Source organism: Vulpes lagopus, chromosome 23, assembly GCF_018345385.1.
Source record: "Vulpes lagopus strain Blue_001 chromosome 23, ASM1834538v1, whole genome shotgun sequence".
In the NCBI taxonomy this organism is placed as follows: Eukaryota; Metazoa; Chordata; class Mammalia; order Carnivora; family Canidae; genus Vulpes; species Vulpes lagopus.
In genome coordinates, this window is record NC_054846.1 from 5,574,696 (window position 1) to 5,596,747 (window position 22,052).

Consider the following 22,052-nt stretch of genomic DNA (forward strand, 5'->3'; position numbering starts at 1 on the left):
CCAAGTTCTAACATTCTTCCCTTTGTAATATAGATTTATCTATTTCCCTATTTTTTGTGCCCCCATCTTATCACTTTTACCTTGACCCACACTCTCTCATCTCAATCAGAATTATTTTGACACTTTCTACAGTGATCTCCTTGATTCTTGTTTCTTCCTGCAGTGATAATTAATGATACTTATAGCAAGTAAACATTTTGGTAATTCATACTATGCCATGTAATATGTTAAGTATTTATAAACGTTATCATATTCTATATGCATAGCACCCTATGAGGTAGATAGTGAAATATCAGAGCTTAAGGAGTTATGTTGCCCACAGAGTTGGGACTCAGATCAAGCTATGTCTGAAACCAGCTGCATGATCATCATCATTATGTTCTGCTGATACAGACTTCATACCTCTTCTAGATTCCTCTCAGTTAAACTAAGCTTTTAAATGTCACTGTGTCCTTCAGAAATCATCAGTGGATCTCTAATTTTTACTATATTAAGTTGAAATTCTCTACTAGTTCTTGTTTTTGGTTTTGTAGCCTACAAGTAATCAATCTGATTTTCAGTTTTCTCGTGTGTGCAATGCACTTATGTAAAAACAGAGATGGATCAAAATATGAAGTATGATTTCTTCCCTCAATACAAAATCAGTGCCCTGTCTGGACTGTTGCGTTTTCAAGAATCTCCACTTGCATCTCACTCTTCAATTTCTAGACAAGTTTTTTCATAATAGAAGAGCACATTGTGCTCATATGTGCTTTTCACGGGCTCTTGTTTTTGTTGCAATTATTATTTTTTAAAGATTTTATTTATTTATTCATGATTGACGCAGAGAGAGACAGAGAGAGAGGCAGAGACACAGGCAGAGGGAGAAGCCCCTCCCATACAGGGAGCATGACGTGGGGCTCGATTCTGAGTCTCCAGGATCACAGCCTGGGCTGAAGGTGGAGTCAAACAGCTGAGCCACCCGGCTGCCCAACAATTATTTTTTATTACATTAATTAACCCACTTACTATACGCTAGCGATGTTTCAAATGGTAGAACTTCTACTGATATTTTAACTGCTTCAGTCTTCTGATGGCCAGCTTTACTGTGATGGCCGTAGTGGTGCAGGTCCAGATCCCCTGGCTGTGGTTTTCATGCAGGAGCCTCAATGCCAGGTGCCCACAGCTCATCTTTTCATCTGGTTTTGCCACAGAAGAAGCGAGTGTACTTAGTGTGCTGGCTTATTTCAGTCTGCTTCACCATTTTCCTGAGGGAGGCACCATCAGCAGTCTTGTATTTACCCGTGATTCTGATCTTCTTGGTGCATTTAGCCATGTTGCCGCAAACTAGGTCCAAGCCCAGAGAGCTTGTTGCAATTAAGGTCATGTCAGTGTCACCAAGATGTATATTTTTTTTCACATGTATGTATGTGTTCTCTACTACTGTATAAAAATTACCATAACCTCAGTAATTTAAACATTTATTATCTCACAGTTTCCATGAGTCACAAGTCTGGGTCCAGACTAGTTGGGTCCTCTGCTCAGAATCTCATATCAAGATTTTAGCCAGGACTGGGCTCTTACTTGAGGCCCAGGCTCCTTCCCCAAGGTCACTGGCTGTTAATATTTTTTTCTCTTTTTCTTTTACTTTTCTTTGTTTGTGTGTGTCCTCAAGGCCAGATAAGAATTTGGCTGACTCCTTCAGTTTTTGACCTATAGACCTGCTTTACAGGGCTCACCTTATTAGGTCAGGTCCAGCTAGAGTAATCTCCTTACTTACTTATGTCAACTGATTTGGAACCTTAATTAAGTTTTAAAAATCTCTCCTCTTTTCCATAATGTAAGGACACTGTATCACCTTTGTCCTATTCTGTTGGTCAAAAGTGAGTTAAAGGTTCTGGCTCCCCGTAAGGTGAGGTGATTATACAAGAGTGTGGGTCACTGGGATTCATGTAGGAGTTCTGCTTCCCATACCTGTCTCAAGTTCTGCTTGAACCCTAGAATCTTTCTGCATTATTGCTGTGCCACCGGTCTCCAGCATTTATGACCTGAACTGTGCGGTGAATAGTCTGATGTGGCTTTTGGTTCTTTTAAAGCATCTTAGATTGTTCTTCCTAGTTGATATTAAGTTCTTTTTAAAGGAAGAACCCTAGGAATTCCTTCCATGTGTGCAAAACGTCGCAGTTTGAAATTACTTCATGTACATATTGTTACATAATCCTCATTGAAGTTTATTCTTTTTTGTGTTTGCCTCTACTATGTAGCGTTTTGTACATGTAGTTTATGACCATGGATTGGTTAGTGTTTTTAGGTTTTGTTCTTCTATTCTGCTTTTATTATTTTATCTTTTGTCTTTGGTCTTCAACGAATTGAAAAACCACACAAAGGGCTTATTATTATTATCTTATTTCATGCAACATAGAATCTTTCCACGCAAATCAGGGATTTATATTTAGTGTCAAGCTTTACAGATGTATAGAAATTATAATTAAAGTTAAAATGATATTTACATTTATTATTTAAGAAAAATGCCACAAATTTATTTATATTTACTTTGAAAGAAAAACTTCATATTTTAAAAGAATGTCATCTTAAAAAGAATATCACACTTATGATACTAATAATTTTGTTCTTATTTATTTAGTCTAGCAATTGGTAAATATTTAGGTAACTACTTTTCCTTACATTTATTATACAATTTTATTGCACTTATAACTTTTATAAGTTTACATACATTTTACGGTAATTTTATTTAGATAAAAGCTAAATAAAATCAACTAGTATATAAATTCAATTTTGGGGGCGCTTGGGTGACTCATTTGGTTAACTGCCTGACTTAGGCTCAGGGCATGATCCTGGGGTCCTGGATTCAAGCCCCATTTGGGGCTCCCTGATCAACAGGGAGTCTGCTTGTCCCTCTCCCTCTGCCCCTCCCCTCGCTCATCTGCTCACTCACTCTTTCTCTCTCGCTCTGTCTCCCAAATAAAATGTTTTTAAAAATTCAATTTTTGATTTTAATAAACAGTAATTTTCTTTAAAACATTAGGATAATATTTAACATAAAATAATTATTTCCGTAAACATTAAGTGCCTACTGTATTTCAGGTGCCCTTTTGGGTGCTGGGGATTGAGTGAGAAGGATAGAAAGTTCCCACTCTACTCTTTCTGTGTAAAGATAGATAATAAAGAAACTAATATAGGCAGAGGATCATGTCTATTATTGATAAGTATCATGATCAAAAGTAAAACAGGTAAAAGATTACTAAGGAATGAGTGATGTCTGAGGTAGAGGTTATCTTGGGTACCAACTCTGGCATTCTGTGGCACCCATTAGGTAGTTTCTGATAAGTTGACATTACTTGTGGATGTTGTGAATAATGCTACAATGAATGTGGGAATGCCAGTATCTCTTGAGATCCTGCTTTCAATTTTTTTGGATAAATAGCCAGAAAGAGTTGGGTCAGTGGATCATATGATAATTCTATTTTTAATTTTTAAGGAATATCCATCCTGTTTTCCATAGTGTCTGTGCCATTTTACATTTCTGCCAACAATGCACAGGGTTTCTTTGGGTTTTTTAAAGATTTTATTTATTTATGAGAGACAGAGAGAGAGACAGAGAGTGAGAGTGAGTGCACAAGCGGAGGGAGGGCAGAGGGAGAAGGGAAAGCAAATTCCCCACTGAGCACGGAGCCCATGATCTGGGATCATGACCTGAGCCAAAGGCAGACGCTTAACCAACCAAGAGAGCCACCCAAGCACCCTAGGTTTTTGTTTTTTTTTGTGTGTTTTAGTTTTTGTTTTGTTTTGTTTTGTTTTGATAATAGACATCCTAACAGGTGTGAGGTGATAATTCATAAAGGTTTTAATCTGCATTTCCCTGATGATTAGGGATGTTGAACAAGTTTTCATGGACATGTTGGCCATTTACATGTGTTCTTTAGAATAATTCTTTCATTCTTGATGTCAAATTATTGACAAAGTCCAAAAGGCTCCCATCATGATGAAAATTATTCTTTTTATTTGTATTTTTCTTGTTAACACTACAATATATCTGAAATGTTATTTAGATTAATTTTTCCTTCATTTTTAAATACACTATACAGAGCAGATGTGGTAACTAAATTCTGGGACTTAAAGCTAATTTCTGAAAACTCTTTGTGCATTGCACAGTTTATTTGTTCAGAACTTCACATTCTTTCATAGAAAACTTGAGTGCTCTAAAAATCTATGTTCCTTTGAGGCAATGATCCAGTGAGCTGGTATTTATGTCAAGTGATTCATTATCCTAGACACTATGGCATTATTAGGGAAAGAGAAATGCTTAGTATGCCTTTTGGGTTTGTGCACATGCTTGAGAAACCAGTGTTTATTAAAAACTGTGACATCATGGGACCATGTAAGGAAAAAGCAGAAGAAAATGAATGTGCTAGAAATACACCCACAACTTTATGAAATAAGTGCAACAATTAAATGCACAACATCTCAGTCCTTTGGCAGAATCTCAAAAGTTAGTGCATTTACAAAAAAAGTAAGACTTGAAAGAACTTGCACAAATTGTGGCAATGCTTTGCATAAATTACTTCCTTTGATGAGATTTCTCATGAAGTCATCATTAATTGAGCTAAAAAGATTTTAAAAATGAAGAGAAAAAATTCTAGAAATGCTTTGCATTTTAAGTCTACATATTTACAATTAATGACAACTAAGATTTCAAATAAATTCCCCCTATGACTGTTTATTTTCTTTTGGCAAGTGTCCTGTTTGTTGTCTCCTGAGGGCTGAGGACGAGGAAAGTCTTTTGTTGAGTTTGTTTTCCTGTCTGTGAACAAGTAGTATGATTTAATTGATAATATCTGGAGTTGAATTTTTTGCCGCGCTGTGAAAACTGCTCTTGATACTAGCATTCAACTAGACATCGTGATAATTGTATATGTTTTTGTTAAACATCTCGGTCAGGTTAACAACTATCTAAAAATCAGTAGAGGGAGCTCAAGAAAGCATTAAGGATATTTTGATACTAGCTTTCTCAATATCACTATGCTCAAAAATTGTCTTCTTTAGAGAGCATGGGTGGCTTAGTCAGTTAAGCATCTATGTTTGGCTCAAGTCATGATCTCAGGGTCCTGGAATCTACCCCCGAGTCAGGCTGCCTGCAGAGCAGGGAATCTGCTTCTCTGTCTCCCTCTGCGCTTTCTCTCTCTCCTGCTTTCTCTCATAAATAAATAAATAAATAAATAAATAAATAAATAAATAAAATCTTAAAAAAAAAGTCTTCTTTATCTTTAAGTGCAACATAACTTTTTTGAAATTGCAAAATTCATGGTTATTTATTTATTGAGATTGTATTTATTTATTCCTGAGAGACACAGAGAGAGAGAGAGAGGCAGAGACACAGGCAGAGGGAGAAGCAGGCTCCATGCCAGGAGCCCGATGTGGGACTCAATCCCAGGACCCCAGGATCACGCCCTGGGCCAAAGGCAGGCTCTAAGTCGCTGAGCCACCCAGGGGTCCTCAGATTCATGGTTATTTAACACTTCAAGAAGCCTCACCATTTCTCCCTATTTTTTTTGGTCCTATTTGTTAAGAAGGTAAATAGATTTGATTTATAAATTGTTGAGACACTATGAAGATCTCACTCTGTGAACCGAGGCTTTCCTGCCCCAGTTTTTAGATGTTAGCACAGGGTCTAATCAAGAAAAGAGAACATGACCACTAGGTGCCTAGCATTCGGGGACTTCTTTCTTTCTTTTTTTTTTTTTTTTTTAAATTTTATTTATTTATGATAGTCATACAGAGAGAAAGAGAGAGAGGCAGAGACACAGGCAGAGGGAGAAGCAGGCTCCATGCGCCGGGAGCCTGATGTGGGATTCGATCCCGGGTCTCCAGGATCGCGCCCTGGGCCAAAGGCAGGCGCCAAACCGCTGCGCCACCCAGGGATCCCTGGGGGACTTCTATATAGCATTAGTTGGCTTAAATTAAATCTTTGATAGTCTTGAGAATAAGTTGGGCCTTATCCTAAAATGTTACTAGTTAGCTAAACACTGGACTTAAACATAGGTTTGTGTACTATCCAGGACCTGTGCAGCTTCCTTCTAAACTTTGAAAAACTCGAACAGAATAAAGGGCATCCATTCTCAGAAACTCCTAAGCAGATCTGATGTTTTCCTTTGGCAACTTCATATAGAGAGCCAGGTCTCGTATCTATATATTTCATAAATTTGAAAGTACCAACTCTCAGGTTGTTTTTGGTTGGGACTTTGCTCCACAATTTTCCAAAGTTTTGCTGAAAATAGAAAACTTGATAATTTAAAACACTTTTTCAAAATAAAATATTTTTTTTCTGCATCTGAGAGTATAAATACATCCAAAAGATTCAATTGAAATCCTACCATGCTGTAATAATGGGCAATTACATAGCAGCATTCTTTAAAGAGGAAGGAAAATTTTATTACTAATAGCTTCTTAACATAGTCTCAGTGTGATAGTATTAGTCAGTCTTGACTTAATGATAAGTTAATAGATTCTTTTCTTGCATAATGACAGTTTTTGGAATCAGTTGCCATTTTTCCAGAGGACATTTAAATTTTATAGCAACATATGTGATTTCTTGAGATCATAATAAAGTTGCATTTTAGTAAAATATACATATTATTATTTATTGTTTGGCATGCAGTTTTCCTATGAATGTTGAGGATCTACAAACTTTTAAAAGGTATATTTGAAATCCATTCAAACGATCCTGGAGACCCGGGATCGAATCCCACATCAGGCTCCCGGTGCGTGGAGCCTGCTTCTCCCTCTGCCTGTGTCTCTGCGCCTCTCTCTCTGTGACTATCATAAATAAATAAAAATTAAAAAAAAAAAATTGAAATCCATTCAAAGCTTTTGTTGTTATTTTAAAATTTCACTAGAAGTTGAACTATTTGGGAAAATCACCTGATCATACTTAAGTTTAGAAATGGCTATTGTTGCATTATTTTATAATGATTAAAATTGATTTAGGCTAGTGATGTTTGAGATATTTGGTTATAGTGTTGCATTTTATGATTTTGTTAATATAATAGTGAAAATTATACTTACTGGATTTTTTTAAAGATTTTATTTATTTATTCACGAGAGACACAGAGAGAGAGAGAAAGAAAGAGAGAGAGATGCAGACAGAGGGAGAAGGAGGCTTCATGCAGGGAGCCCGGCATGGGACTTGATTCCACGTCTCTAGGACCAGGCCCTGGGCTGAAGGTGGCGCTAAACTGCTGAGCCACCTGGGCTGCCCTACTTACTGGATTTTTATTTACATTTCTTTATTAGTGAATATGATGTTTTAATGTTTTTTAAAGTAAGTTTTCTGTAAATTTTCTCTGTATGTTCTTTGGCCATAAATCTAAAAGAATCTTAACTCGATTTTATAAAATCAATTAAAAATTGAATTATATGAAGAAATAAATGATAAAATAATAATATTTGTCATTATTATTTTATCATTTATTGAGCAATTATTGGTCCTCAAGCCTGATTTTGTTTTTGTTTTTTGTTTTTTGTTTTTTTTCAAGCCTGATTTTGGACACCATTTAAATAATGTCACTAAAGCATTACAAGACCTTTTAAGGTAGAACCAAGGCTGAGCCAAAGGCTTTTGGGAGGTTAAAGGCCACACTGTCACAGACAGGGTCACGCATGGACTTTCCAGGCTCAAAGGACTCAATGCTCTGTGACTATATATTAAGAATTCTATAATTTTAGTGTCATATTTCTCATGCAAGCTGATTTTTTTGATGTCTAAAGTCTCAAATAAAAATACATTAGGCCCAGCAAGATTTTCTAGAAAGCACTTGAGTTTCTCAAGTACATAAGATTTCTTCAGTGACTCATGTCTTGACTGCATAAGATTCAAAATGAAACTATAGTATTCTAATGCAATCTTGATTATTCATTATTTTTTAATTAAGAAATTCTACAATTTTGTGAAAGCAAAAGTACCATGAATTAAAACTTTTTTTAATTTAGAGGAAAATAAAACTAAATTTATTAATGCAGTCTTATCTTTTTTCATTCAAGTCTTATCACTAAATGATGGAATATCAGAACTTGTGGTTTCTGGGGTATCTTAGAAAAATGTCAGACTAGACATAATTTTGAGACAATTACAAACTAAATAAAATCATAAGGTGATGTTTTTACAGGAATTATATTTTAAAAATTGTCTTATTTTTCTAATAAAAATTAAATATATGTGTATCTATACCAATGTATATAAAATATATAAAAAAATTAACTGAATCTACATTGACTTTTCAGTGGGAGGAATCTTTATTATCATTTAATTTAATAATGAGTAAACAAAGATTAAGGCATTTCATTTTAATTGGGATTAGACTCAGTTGTGTATTGGTTTCATTCCAGTCATTGCACGCTTTCTGATTTTTGTGTATAATCCTGAACAAGATACTTTCAGACATTTTATTTTGGGAGGAGAATTGTTATTGTAATAACTTTTGAATGCTAAAACTCTATTTATGAGCCTCATACCTGTAATCATATGGTGAATGGTACAAACAAAAGATTTTGGTTTTGAATTTGCAGTATTTTTCCTGATACAAATGTAGGTAGAGTAATGTCAAACATTTGTTTAATGTATATGCTTTTCAGGCTGGGTAATACATGTGGTTCTTCTTAAGTGTTTACCCCTTGTAGTCCTTATAGCTCTTAGAATTTCATATTATATAAATTGTATTCATTTGTACAGTGGTTTGGTAGTCATTCCTTTAGAAATGCAAGTTAATAATGCCTGACTCAGAAAGCCAAAGTGTTGTACTAAATCACACGGATTTTAAGAAATTTCATATAATTTTTTGGCTACCTTGTGGAATACTTTTACATGTTTAAGATAAAAGTGATTATCTCTTTGGGGCTTGGGGGTGAACTATATACATAATGATTTATTATGGACAGTGAACACTAACTTTAATCATGTTTACCTTGAAATAAATAGTATCCTATATTTATATTGTATTTTATATATATTTATATATATCTTCTAAAACCCTCAAATTATTTGGAATTCTTATACTTACTAATAAGTCCATAAGTACATTTTCAATGAAGCATTATGTTGATGTGTTAAAAGCTGAAGATCCACTGGAATCATGCATATACTAAATATAATGGTTGAAAACCCAATGGAGATCCAAATCTGAGACATAAAATAAAAGCCATTTAGTATGACACAATAATTATCACACTAAAATATACTAATAGGGCATTTTATCTCATTTATTTTGAATTGTGTATGAGGATTTTTAAATGATAGACTAATTATGTTCATCAAAGGGAAGGATTGTCTAAATAATATGTAACAGTCTTTCACAAACTCATCTAATATGGTAAAGTTCTGATAGCCCCAACTTTTAAGTATTTATTTATAAATTTTAGATATCAAATTTAGCTAAATATTGTCCAGTAATCTGCCATGTTCTAGATAATTCAGACTGGGATTTAGGTAATGAGGGTGAGTCTGTCACACAGGTACAAATGCCTGTCATTTACCTAAGTGGTCTACAGAGTTAGAAAATAAATTTTGTAAATACAAATGAAAAAACAGACAAACTAAGGAAACAGTACAAACAATAAAAATTCTTCTAGAAAACCTCCTCGGAGAAAAGATAGTGAATTCAGTAAAATTTTAACTTAAATGCTGCACAAAAATGTGAATCCAATTTCAATTTATCACTCTATTTTGTATTTTCTCACAACAATTGAGTAAATTCATAGTTCTGGACTACAAAGAAATCTTACAACTTTTATTATAGGACACACTTGGAAAAACCAAGATCAAAGAACTACCATAGTTTTTAAATCCAATTTTTACCTGTTGTTATGAAAACAGCTTCTTGTGAAATGCTCTTTGATGTTGGACTTTACTGGTATTATTTGAAAAGCAACATTTCAACGTTAACTGAAGGGGAGTGACCTAAAAAGCTAAGTTTAGAAACTAATTACCAGGTAAGAATATTTACAAAATTTTGAAAAAGTGAAAGTTAGAAAATTAGCTGAGATCCCAATTAAGAAGGGCCTATAGAAACGTAATAACGAAATGTAATGTGATGTCCTCGATGATTTTTTGGGGAAAAACAGGACATGAGGTGAAACTAAAGAAATCAGAATAAAGTATGAACTTTATTAACTTTAGTTGGTAGTAATGTATTTGTTTTGGTTTATTAATTGTGACAAATGTATTATATTAACATAAGACGTTTACAATAGGGGATCAAATGTCTGGGTACACAGTTACTATCTAGCATGGGAGATGTACTATCTTTGCAACTTTTCTGTGAACCTAAAACTTATAAAATGAGCAAGACATTAAGGTAATGTGAAAAGAAGGCTATTTTAGCTATAGATACAGTGATTTATTTTATGGGTAGTTAGTAATTTATGGTATATAGAAAATCACAGATTTGAACATATTTTTTTACTCCTCTTCATAAGGAGCATAGAAATTATGACAATGTCATTATTAAGGAATTTACTCTAGAAAGGAAATTCTACATTTAATTCTTCAGGTAGAATAGATCCACCCCAAAACTTTACAGTTACTTCAACTAAAGAGGAACTATTCTTTAGGTATTTGATGATAGATAAATAGATAGTTTGACTATAGAAAGAGACACAGAGACAGAGTTAGGGATGATAAAGATACACAGATAATCCCCATTCGAGTGTAAGAAAGAAAATAACATTGGGTGCTTAATGGGTTAAGGTCTGGGTTCCAGAAAACCATTATTATTTCCTTCACTATTGTGCTATATGAATAAGAAATTATTACACTTTGATGTATATTTCAGTAACAAAAAAATCAAAACTCTAATCAGTATAGTGCGATTGTGACATATTTTTAGTTTATCTCTAAGTTAAAATAGAGCATAAATTACTATTTCAGTGTATGTTCACAGAAATTTAGTGCAAAAATATAGCACGTAAGAGATGACTTTTGCAGGGGCGCCTGGGTGGCAGTTTGTTAAGCCGGACTCTTGGATTCCAAACAGATGGTGACTGTGTTCGCTTCGGCAGCACATATACCAAACAGATGGTGACTAAGGATCCTGAGATTGAACCTCACTTCTGGCTCCCCGCTTAGTGCAGTCTGAGTTTCCCTCTCCCTTTGCTCCTAACCCCATGCTTACTCTCTATCTCTCTCCAAAACAAATAAATAAATAAATCTTTTAAAAAATTACTTTTTCAGAAAGTTCAGAAATGCAGTATAGTCTCACCAGCCTTTAAGAATCATAATACAGGGCAGCCTGGGTGGCTCAGCGGTTTAGCGCCACCTTCGGCCCAGGGCGTGATCCTGGAGACCTGGGATCAAGTCCCTTGTTGGGCTCCCTGCATGGAGCCTGCTTCTCCCTCTGCCTGTCTCTGCCTCTCTCTCTCTCTCTCTCTCTCTCTGTGTGTGTGTGTTTCTCTCATAGATAAATAAAATCTTAAAAAAAAAAGAATCATAATACACATTAGGTTATTTTAAGGTTTATAATGTAAAAGGGCCAAGAGGCACCTGGCTGGCTCTATTGGTGGAGCATGCATCTCTTGATCTTGGGGTCATGAGTTCAAGTTCCACATTACAGGTTCAGTTTGCCTAAAAAAAGAAAAAAGATCTTGAAGTATTGTAGAAATGATCATTTCTCACCAGTTTTTAAGTTCTCTTTACTATCTGAGCATATAGAGAGATTACACTGTCTCATCCTCTTGAAGTTAGGTGTTGTCCTGTGACTGGTTTGGGCAGTGAAAAGGGAGTAGATTGAACAGGAGAATTCCTAGCTGGCAATATTTAAGAGCAGGTGCCAGATTCCCTATGTTTTCATCCCTTCCAATGGCATATCCTGATGCTCATGTTGAGATGACGGTGTCATAAGATGGGGCACTCTTCCTCATGTCAGTTTTTAAAAATAATTACACAAAAAGGCTTCTTCCCTGCCAACTATCAATGGATATATAGCATAGGCAAACATTCACTTTGAAAAACAAATAGGTTTGTGATATTTGGAGTTGATTGTTGTGTGATTTTGACAATCTAGACTATAAATGCTATATAGAAACCTCTATAAACTTGAATTTTTAAAGACATTTTAAAAATAAACTTTTATTTCTGTAATAACGTACTGGTAATATTCTATAAGCATTTTGCTCTAAATGTTTCTAAATACATATTTTGATTTTCACTTCTTAAAACTCATCAAGAATTTGAGATAATTACAATACTTGATTTCATTACTTGTTTAAAATATTTTATATGCATAACTATATATGTAAATATTCATGTTTGTGTGGATTTGCACTTGTGTGTATGTATGAGAGTGTGTGTGTACTGGTACTAGATATGTGTTTATTCAAAATGCTGTTGTATTATTGAGAAATTTATGTTTTATAAAATTTTTTTTTGAGGATTCTCACTTCTTAATTTGTGATAACAGTAATTCTGTGTGGATATCTGCTCTTTGGAATTAACTTCACATTCTAAAACATATACTTTTATATAAGCATTTTTATAAGGAAATTCCAAAACAAAAAATAGATTTAAAAAGTTAAAAGTTAACAAGCAAGATTAATATGTGCATGGTGTATCGGATTTTACCTGGTTCTTTTTGCTTTTCTGTATTGGTTGCTTGAAATACGCCTTCACTTTTTTCCTGTTGATCATTATATTTGTCTAATCAGATTTTCAAAATAACCATGATGTTCTTGATGTTTACAACCTCATCATGATGAAGCACAGCTTTGAATTGGTGTCATTTTCCAGAACTGACAAAGTTATTTAAAAAATTAAGTTGAGTTTGATTCCATACTAATCACACAGGCTGAGTGATTGTATGCAACATAGTATACTCTGACATGTTTGATTGTAATGAATGGAATACAGCTCAAATAGTAACGTGGAAATAAATTTCCATTTGGAATAGCCTTATGGGAGAAAAGTTCAAATTAAATCCTTTTAGTGCATTAAAATGCAAATATAAGAAGGCAATCCAATTGAGTTACATCGATAATAGAACATATAACACAAATGGAAATTCCTCCCAAATAATTAAGTTATAGCTATATAAATCACTGATGTGTGCATTTGAATTTTCTTCCTTTCGTGCATGCTTGAAAGTTCATTAACTTTGGATCACATTAGAATACGTTTTGTTTATCCCCTGCAGACCAGTCACTAGGCAAGCCCTTTACCCCACTGAGGCTAAGGAAGGCCCTTCACTGCATTTCATTGCATTAGAAATCCAGTAACTGAAGCTTTGAACTCTGTCAGCAGGTTCTGTTTTTGACATAAGTATGGAACTTCCCAAACTGGGTCAACACCCGGTAATTTCAAAGTCTTGAATTTTCTCAGTAAATTTTTGACTCTGAAATATGCAGATATTGTGAGAACAGTAATGGTCATACACCAATTGTGTGATCTTGAAAGAAAACAAAAAACTTTAGAATAGAAAATTTCTGCTTAGAAACTGAAAAGCAAGCTTCTCTGTGTATTTATGTGTGTGCATTTGTTTGTGTGTGTGTGTGTGTGTGTGTGTGTATTTTTGAAGTCAGGTTAACATCAGCTGTTGGTATTTGAGATTCTAAGTCTTAGTCTTTTAAGGTGTATATGGTGATTTAAAGTTCAGGCACTCAAAAACTATGCAATTTATAATAACCATGAAAGCCAAGAAACGGAATAAGAAGAGAAAAATGGAAAGAAAATAATATGCTTTAGGCATTTAAATTAGTAATGCCAATTATATGCAATTAAGAAGGAGCATTAATGGCTATTTGACCACTAAATATGTATAAGATTGTCTTTGGTACAAATTATGATCTTGAAAAAGAATCATCTGCTCTAATATTTATAAGGAGCACTGCCAGGTAATAATGTGAGCTCATAATTAAAATTTTAAAATAAAAAAATCAAATTTAATTTGATTTACATTTATAAAGCATGTACTAATGCCTTACTACAAATCAAGCTGTGGTTAATAACTTTTAAAAGTGGATTTTTTTTGGGTCATTGTAACTTAATGTCTTATACTGGAAATAAAATGACCCAATTAAATATAAATTGCAGATGGTTACTTATGACAAGTGTAGGTGTTGTTTGAGTAAATATTTCTAATGTTACCTATCATCGGGTATCAGTGTGCATGGTGTTGTTGTGTTGTTGTTGTTGTTTTGTTGTTGTTTTTAGCAGAATATAGCTAGTTTTAAGAAACTGCTAAGCAGCTATTGACATTGCATTTGGGACTTTAACTGATTGTAACAGAAATATTTCAAGGATGGTGTAGTTGATTTTTCTCATTAAAAATCAGAATACTAATAGTTGTCATTATTTAAGAGCCTAATGTGTGTCAAGGCAGAGTATTAGGTGTTATGTATACATTGTCTTATTTAATTCGTACAACAGCCTCATAAGATGGTACGATCGCACAGGTGAAAGCTGAGGTAAAGAGAGGTTTAAATAATTTGGCTAAAGTTACGTTATTAATAATTGACAGAAGTCAAAATAAAGTTCACACAGGTATGATGCATATGAATGATAAAGCTTGATTTTTCATTTTCTACTTAAAAAAAAACTTTGGAACATCTCAATTACTGTATCATGTCTTCTCTTAGCTACTCAAGGACATTGCTCTAAGGATTCTCCTCACTCTTTCAGCCTCATCAATTATTTCTGCCTTACTGGATTATTTTTATCAGCATAAAAGAGCAAGGTAGTTTTTCCCATCTTTAAAATCATCAAACGAGCAAAAACATTTTTGATTATCTGTGATTATCCTTCATTCCTTTTCTCTCCCTTGTTTTGTGGCAAAATTCCTATAAATCCCTACCACTCTATCAAATTTCTCTCTCTAAATGTATCCTCTCTGAAATCTATTCCAGTCAAGGTCAGCAATCTCCTGCCTATTACTAAACACATTGTTCAGTTTTTAGTCTTCAGTATGCCTAGACTATTATATGATTTGTTATTGTCCGTAACTTCACCCTTCAAACTTTTTCATCATGTGCTACTATCCATGACATGTCTTGGTTCTTTTTATTTCCATATGCAATTTAAAATCGGCTTATCAAGTTCCATAAAGAACCCCATTTGGATTTTCATTGGAAATGCACTGATTCTATAGCTCAGTTTGAGGAATATTGGTATATTAATGGTAGAGAATTCTTTCCAAAATATAATCACTGTTACCATCTCCTTACTTTAAGTATTTCAGTAAAATATTTGAATTCTGTAAAGAACTTTATTTTTTATTGCTACTCTAAATGTTAATTTAGAAGAAAAATACATTTTCTAACTGAATGTTGTGGCCTAAAGATTTGTAATTGTATGTTGCATGTGGACTTTTTCTTTTGGTTCAGCAATGCTTATTTATTCTAATAATAAAAATTCATTTGTTAGCTTCTATATAGACAGGCACATAATTAAAAATAGAGTTTTGACTTAACTTTCCAATTATATGTTTTATTTTATTTTTACTTTTTTAAAAAAATTTAATTTTAAATTTTTATTTATTTATTTATTTTATTTTTACTTTTTAATTGCATTGACTAGGATTCCAGTACAATTCTTAATATATTTGATAATAACAAGTAATTTCTGATTGCTGATCTTACTAAGGATTATTTCAATGAGTATTTTTAAAAATATTTTTAAAAATTAGATGTCTTTTTTTAGGTTAAGTAGTTTCCATCTATTCTTAGTTTGCTAAGAGTTTTTATCATGTTATCTGAAATTTAATCAAGAGAATTGTATAAGATAAGCTTTAGTATTAGTATCAATGATCTTTAATCTGTAAATGTGCTGTTATAATACATACTAATCAAATTAATTAATATAGTTAATTACTTAATTGAAGTTTCTATAACTGAAGTATTCTTTCCAGTACACTATGATTTATCAAAAAACTGCTTCATATTTAGATTGGAGCTAGATTGTTGAACTGCATGGGTTACTTAATACATTTAAGAGAGAGAAGGCTTATGTTATATTTATTTATATTTATATCTACTATGTATGTATGTAGAATCGACCCTTGAATAACATGAGTTTGAGATGAATGGGTCCACTTATACATGGATTTATTTATTTATTTATTTAATTGAGAGAGTTGGAGCATGTGAGTGGGGAGAAATGGGCCAAGGCAGAGAAGGGAGAGAATCTCAAGCACAGTCTGTGCTGAGCATAGAGATGGACATGGAGCTCGATCTCCCCACACTAAATAAGGTCATGACCTGAGATGAAATCAAGAATCAGTCTCTTAACCAACCCAGCGACCCAGGTGCCCCTATACGTGGATTTTTTTTCATAATTCATGTTAATATTTGGGGACATGTTTTATAATTATTCATTATGTAGAAATTTTCCACCAGTTTTTATTATTTTTTTATGGGAGAATGATGATGATAGCTATTGACTTATAGCCAACATAGAAAAATAGCTGAGAAAAAGTTAAATTATATTTTAAACATGTTTTCTTTATCATTTAGTATGCTGCATTTTTAAAGATCTTGTTTTACCTAGTACCCACTATATGCATACATTTATAGCAATCTATTTCAACATTTAATCAAAGCGTATTTATCCCTTAATATGTTCTTCTTTTTAAAAAGTAAGAATTGTTATGCATTCTTAAGAAACCCTGCATGCTCTGGCTTCCTCTTGGAACTTCCAGTACCCCTTAGCATATTGAACTCTCTGAGAAATCTTTTATAAAATTATTTTTTATGCCAGCTTCCCTAAAATTTTTCCTTCCTATATAAATCCAGCTAATATATCCCTAGTATTCTGCAGAAAGCATTTTGGGGGCAGGCGAGGTGGCTCAGTGGTTGAGCATCTGTCTTTGGCCCAGTGCATGATCCTGGAGACCCAGGATCAAGTCCTGTGTCAGGCTCCCTGCATGGAACCTGCTTCTCCCTCTGCCTGTGTCTCTCTGTGTGTGTCTCTCATGAATAAATAAATAAAATAAAAAATCTTAAAAAAAATAATGTGTTTTGGAAAACGGTTTCAGGTAAGAGATATATAATTTTTCACTAATATTTCAGGTTATATTACCTCCTTTTGGTATATAAATGGCTATATTCACAGGCTAGATTTCCTGGTGTAGAGTTACAGCTCTTTTTTTTTTTTTTTTAATTTATGATAGTCAGAGAGAGAGAGAGAGAGAGGCAGAGACACAGACAGAGGGAGAAGCAGGCTCCATGCACCAGGAGCCCAATGTGGGACTCGATCCCAGGTCTCCAGGATCACGCCCCGGGCCAAAGGCAGGCACCAAACCGCTGCGCCACCCAGGGATCCCGAGTTACAGCTCTTTATAGCATATTTATGTTATTAATCCAGTCTACTACTCTAGAGTTCTGTTTAGTTTTTTGAGTTAATAGTCTAACCAAGTCTCTCTCTCAGTCCTAAACCATTTCACAGGAATTTCTATATCCACAACTTTCCCAATTCCAGAGATGTAAAAGCTAAATTTGACAGACTCTTGGTAAATAATTTGGTTTGCTGCTGCATTTACCTTGAAAGTAATCATCGTGGACATGTCTTCCAGACTGTCTTCAATTCCTTTTTCTTTTTTTTTTTTTTCCCACTCTTAACTGGGATCGTGTCATCTCTCAAAGCCAAGCCCATTTCAGTTCTGACTATTTCTTAATAGAGAATAGTATTCTCTATTATCTCACCTCACAGAGAGTTGTAGTTACTTTTTGGGAGATTAGATGGTAATTGTTTTGGCCTAGACCATGTTATTTCTGAGATGAGTATGTATCAAAGTTTAAAATGTATCAAAATTTAAAACTACAATAGGCAGTCGTGTTTATGAATCTGAGAAGGGACTGTCTGTGATGGATATTTATTTAGAAAAGAAAACCATCTAGATGACCACTGAAATCACAAGAGTGCATGGAGAGCTAAGCAGAGTGGAAAGATGAAGATGTAGAACAGAAAGTCTCTAGCTTTGAAAGTAGTGTGGAGCAAGAGAAAATGAAAGATTTTGAATACCTCTAGATAAGTAATGGAAATTACCTTTCTAGATAAGTAATGGAATAGATAAGTAATGGAATACCTTTCTAGGTAAGTAATGGAAAATCCACAAGGGTTATTGCCCTAAGATAAAATGGAGATATTGTGTGAAGATGAGGGATATGATTGTTTATTCAATGAAATATCCAAGGAGCCATACTTATGTGCCAGGCACTCTGCTAGCACTGGACTACAGAGGTAATACCAGATGACCCCTGACCTCATAGAGCTTGAAATATACAATGACACACAATTACTTAGGGAAAGCCAAGACAGATAAGAAAGTACATAGAGATTTTCATTAAAATTACCAATGAAGATGTATGTAAGAGACTCAGTGAGGCAAATTTTTGTGCAATAGTAGGGGAAGAAGTCATATTTAAATGGGTTAAACTGTAAGGAATTTATTTTAGATTCCATGCATAAGGAAAATATTGAAATACACCAAAATATTAAGCATCATTGACTCTGGACTGTGACATTACAAGTAATTTTTATTCTGTTTTTCTCATATGTATTTTATAAATGGCTACACTCAAGATACACCTTTTTTATAAAAAGAAATATCATTTAAAAAATGAACGACTGTGTTCTAATGATTATCGCTAATTGAATTTTAAATGTAAATGGAATGGAGGTGTAACATTTAACTAAGCAATAATATGACAAATATAAAGAAATTAGATAAAACGGTTCAAATACAGACAGTCACAAAACCTTTGTAAACTTACTTTGAGGGCTTCATTATCCTGATTGGCTCCATAATGATCTAATTAAGTCGATAATTGCCAAAACTCAAGTCGTTCTATGCTGACAGGCACATATCCACCAAAAAAACTAGAGCTGCTTGAGCTGCTAGAAGTTTTTAAGAAGTGGAAAGCAAAGCAGTAATTTATGTAGCTACTAAGTTGGCACATGCTAATGGCTTCAAAATGTAGAATAACTTCAATTCCCACCAGTTTAGCAGCTGACATGATTATGTACATGAATCCTCTAGGAAATTGAAGGAACCGTAATAACAAGCCCCGTTAACAAGAGAAGAAAAGGACCGCCTGGCTGACTGTCTAAGTTTCCTGTGTTAACACTGATTATCAACATCAGTGCTGGTAAACACAGCCATTCCGGGAGATTGAGCTGTGAACATTTCTGGGAAAATGAGATCAGGAGCCATGATTCCATCCTATTAAAACAGCTCCTCCGAGGCCTGTGTAGGATAATACCTTTGTTATCCTCCCTTCCCTCCAGCCCGGGGAAGGGACTATGCAATCAGAATTTCCCGGAGCTAAATGAGAAGGGGTTAAGTTGTTCATTGCGCCCAACGTCATTGGACTGTCACAAAGCAGTAGGCCTCAGAAGCCAATGAGCTCTTCGTGTTCTGTCAGATACTTTCCACAAACAAATCAAAGCACTTTTGAAATATTCTCAGGTGGTTTCCCATGTCATGTAATAGAAAAGAGTGTGTAATTGCTCGCCTGAAGCCCATCAACCAATTACAGATTAAAATATACATCGAGGAATGCGAAACTTCAGGGGCAGTATAATCACGTATTTTAAAATTGATTACTCCGTGTTGCCGAGTACACCTCTAAGTCCCCTGACTTTAATTTATTCACCCCAACACACTTCCACCAAGGCCTCCGTGGCCCGAGATACCACTGTGCTTAAAATTCCCAGGACTATTCTTATTTCTCAACACTACAGTGCAGTGGCCCAGAGGTAGACTTGAGAGAAAATCAACTGTACGTAGGAAGGAGGGAAGAGAGTAGAAGCTATGGATGAGAAATCAGAATTTTGAGCTTTAAGGAGCCACAACAAGGATCCTCCATTCCACATCCCATGACTGACCAAAAGACATCGAAACCATTTCAGCGATGTCTGTCCTTAATGTCATAGAGCTGCTTATGTAAAGTTTCTTAAAAGCAGAAACAGAAGAAATGAAGCATCTCTTTATGGCACCAGTTATCACAAATATAGGAAGATTCATAATTTCAAGGGAACTACTTTGACAGAGCTTTTTTTTTTTTTCACTTTTCAAATATTTATCAAGTCTACCATATGCCTGGCACCAGCTGAAACGCTGACCTAGTCTGAGAAAGGGCTACATTTTAAAGTGGATGTTATCTGTATTTATATGAAAATAAGATGTTTCATGCCTTTAAAAAGAAAAGAGTGAGAAGAAGGAAGGAGGAGAGGGAGCACAGGGAGTTGGCGGGGAAAAGCCGTCCACAAACAAGGGTTGCGTGTCTTTCACTACCTCATATGCTGTAGAAACTACGAGTAAGGAAGCAGAGAGCTGAGACTTCCGGTGACCTTCTCTACTCTCTGCGTAACCTTGAGATGGTCCTTAATCTGCTCGTCCTCAGTCACTCAGTTGACACTGTGCACACCAGATTCCAGTACTCCCTTACTTGTAGTGTTTTTGAGAACCATGAACACTCTCAAAAACTCAGATGCATGGACAGATACATTGAGTTCAGCCCTAAGCTTTTGAACTACTATTAGAACGACGTTGCCACCCCTTCTCTGCTACATATTTAAACGATTTTGATCAATTTCTAATAACTAAGCAAGAGTCCGACTTCAAAAAGATAGTCACATTCTCTTAATAGCACGTAAGAGTTCACAGATTGATAATCTTAGGGGACCAAACAACTTTGTCTAGAAGATAAGAGGGAATTAGCTCCTCCCGCAGAGCAGATGGCAAGAATCCCAAAGAGAAATATAAATACCTGCAATTTTCTTGATTGCAACTTCTCCTTCATGCTTCTGAAGATGATTTCTTATCTCACCTACAGCAAAGATTCCCTATCGCTAGGCTCAGGAACATTTTCAGGGCAGGTAGTTTTAATGCCACTAATGATTTCATCTGAAGTTAGAAAGATTAGATTTTATTATTTTCAAAGTACAGTGGACACACAATGTTACATTATTAGTTCCAGATATATGACGTCGTGAATTCCACGTGTAGGGTATGCTACGCTGTTTGCCACTTAGCTGCCGTCTGTTATCACACAAACTACTCAAGTACCATTGACTAGAATCTCTATGCAGCACCTTTTGTCCCTATGACTTATTCATTCCATAACTGAAGGCCTGTGTCTCCCGCTCCCCTCCACCCATCCCATTTTGCCCATCCCTCCAATTCCCACCCCTCTGGCAACTGAAAGATTACATTAAAGAAATTCTAATGTGTACAGTATTTTCCCTCCGTAGTCTCAACCTTTTTCCCCCCCCGGCCCCTCTGCCTGTAATAAGAGTATGGAAATAAATACAATTCTGTCCACCTCTGCTTAGATCAAGAACAAAACCAACATTCAGGCACTGAATCAATGAAACAAACAAACAAAAGTAAATGCTCTACTGAACCTTGGAATGCAAATATAATTTATGTGCTTTGAGATTAATCTGTTTCTTGTTCAGGTATAGCAGGTAGTATAAAGCAGTGTTTCACGAGAATGCCCCCCCCCCCCGCCCCAGTAATAGATCCCCTGTGATGCCTGTTTAAAATGCAGATTCTTGGATTTCCTCTAAGACCTCTGGAATCAGAATCTCTTGGTTCATCCTAAAATTCTCTCGCCCACCGAAATCTGATAGCTGTAGGCATAATGTAAGGTCTGCTGTTTTAGGAGCGCAGAGAAAGGGGAGCCAGCGGCTAGGAAAGTCAGTGAGGTGGAAACTGGCACAGAACAGCGGTTCTGTACTGACACCCCTGAGCCCTCTCATTATGCCTGCGGTTTTTGACTTTCTCATTCTGACGCTGCTTGCATCCTTCCGGCCCAAGGAATCTTCTCTCAGTGAGAAGCTCCTGCTGTAGTAGGTACTCTCCAATTTCATGGAATAATTTTATATCATTGTGACATTTGATTACTATAATCTCTGTAAATAGAGTTGAATGGCTTAGCCACATCCTCAGAGACTCACAGGACATCTTTTGGAACATGACTTCAATTTGAAATGATGCCACCAGATGGCCAGCTTTAGAGAAGATCAAATGAACTGTCCTTCAGTGGCCAAAGAGCCCCACATTCTAAAATTG

At 35.0% G+C, this 22,052-nt stretch overlaps 1 protein-coding gene and 1 pseudogene across 2 annotated transcripts in view; one reads left to right on the forward strand and one right to left on the reverse strand.

The window, feature by feature from the left end:
• Window positions 1-22,052, forward strand: part of FSTL5 (follistatin like 5) — a 679,148-nt gene that overhangs the window by 6,679 nt on the left and 650,417 nt on the right. The gene's annotated exons all lie outside the window — the stretch shown is intronic.
• On the reverse strand, window positions 1,042-1,315 carry LOC121480934 (annotated as a pseudogene).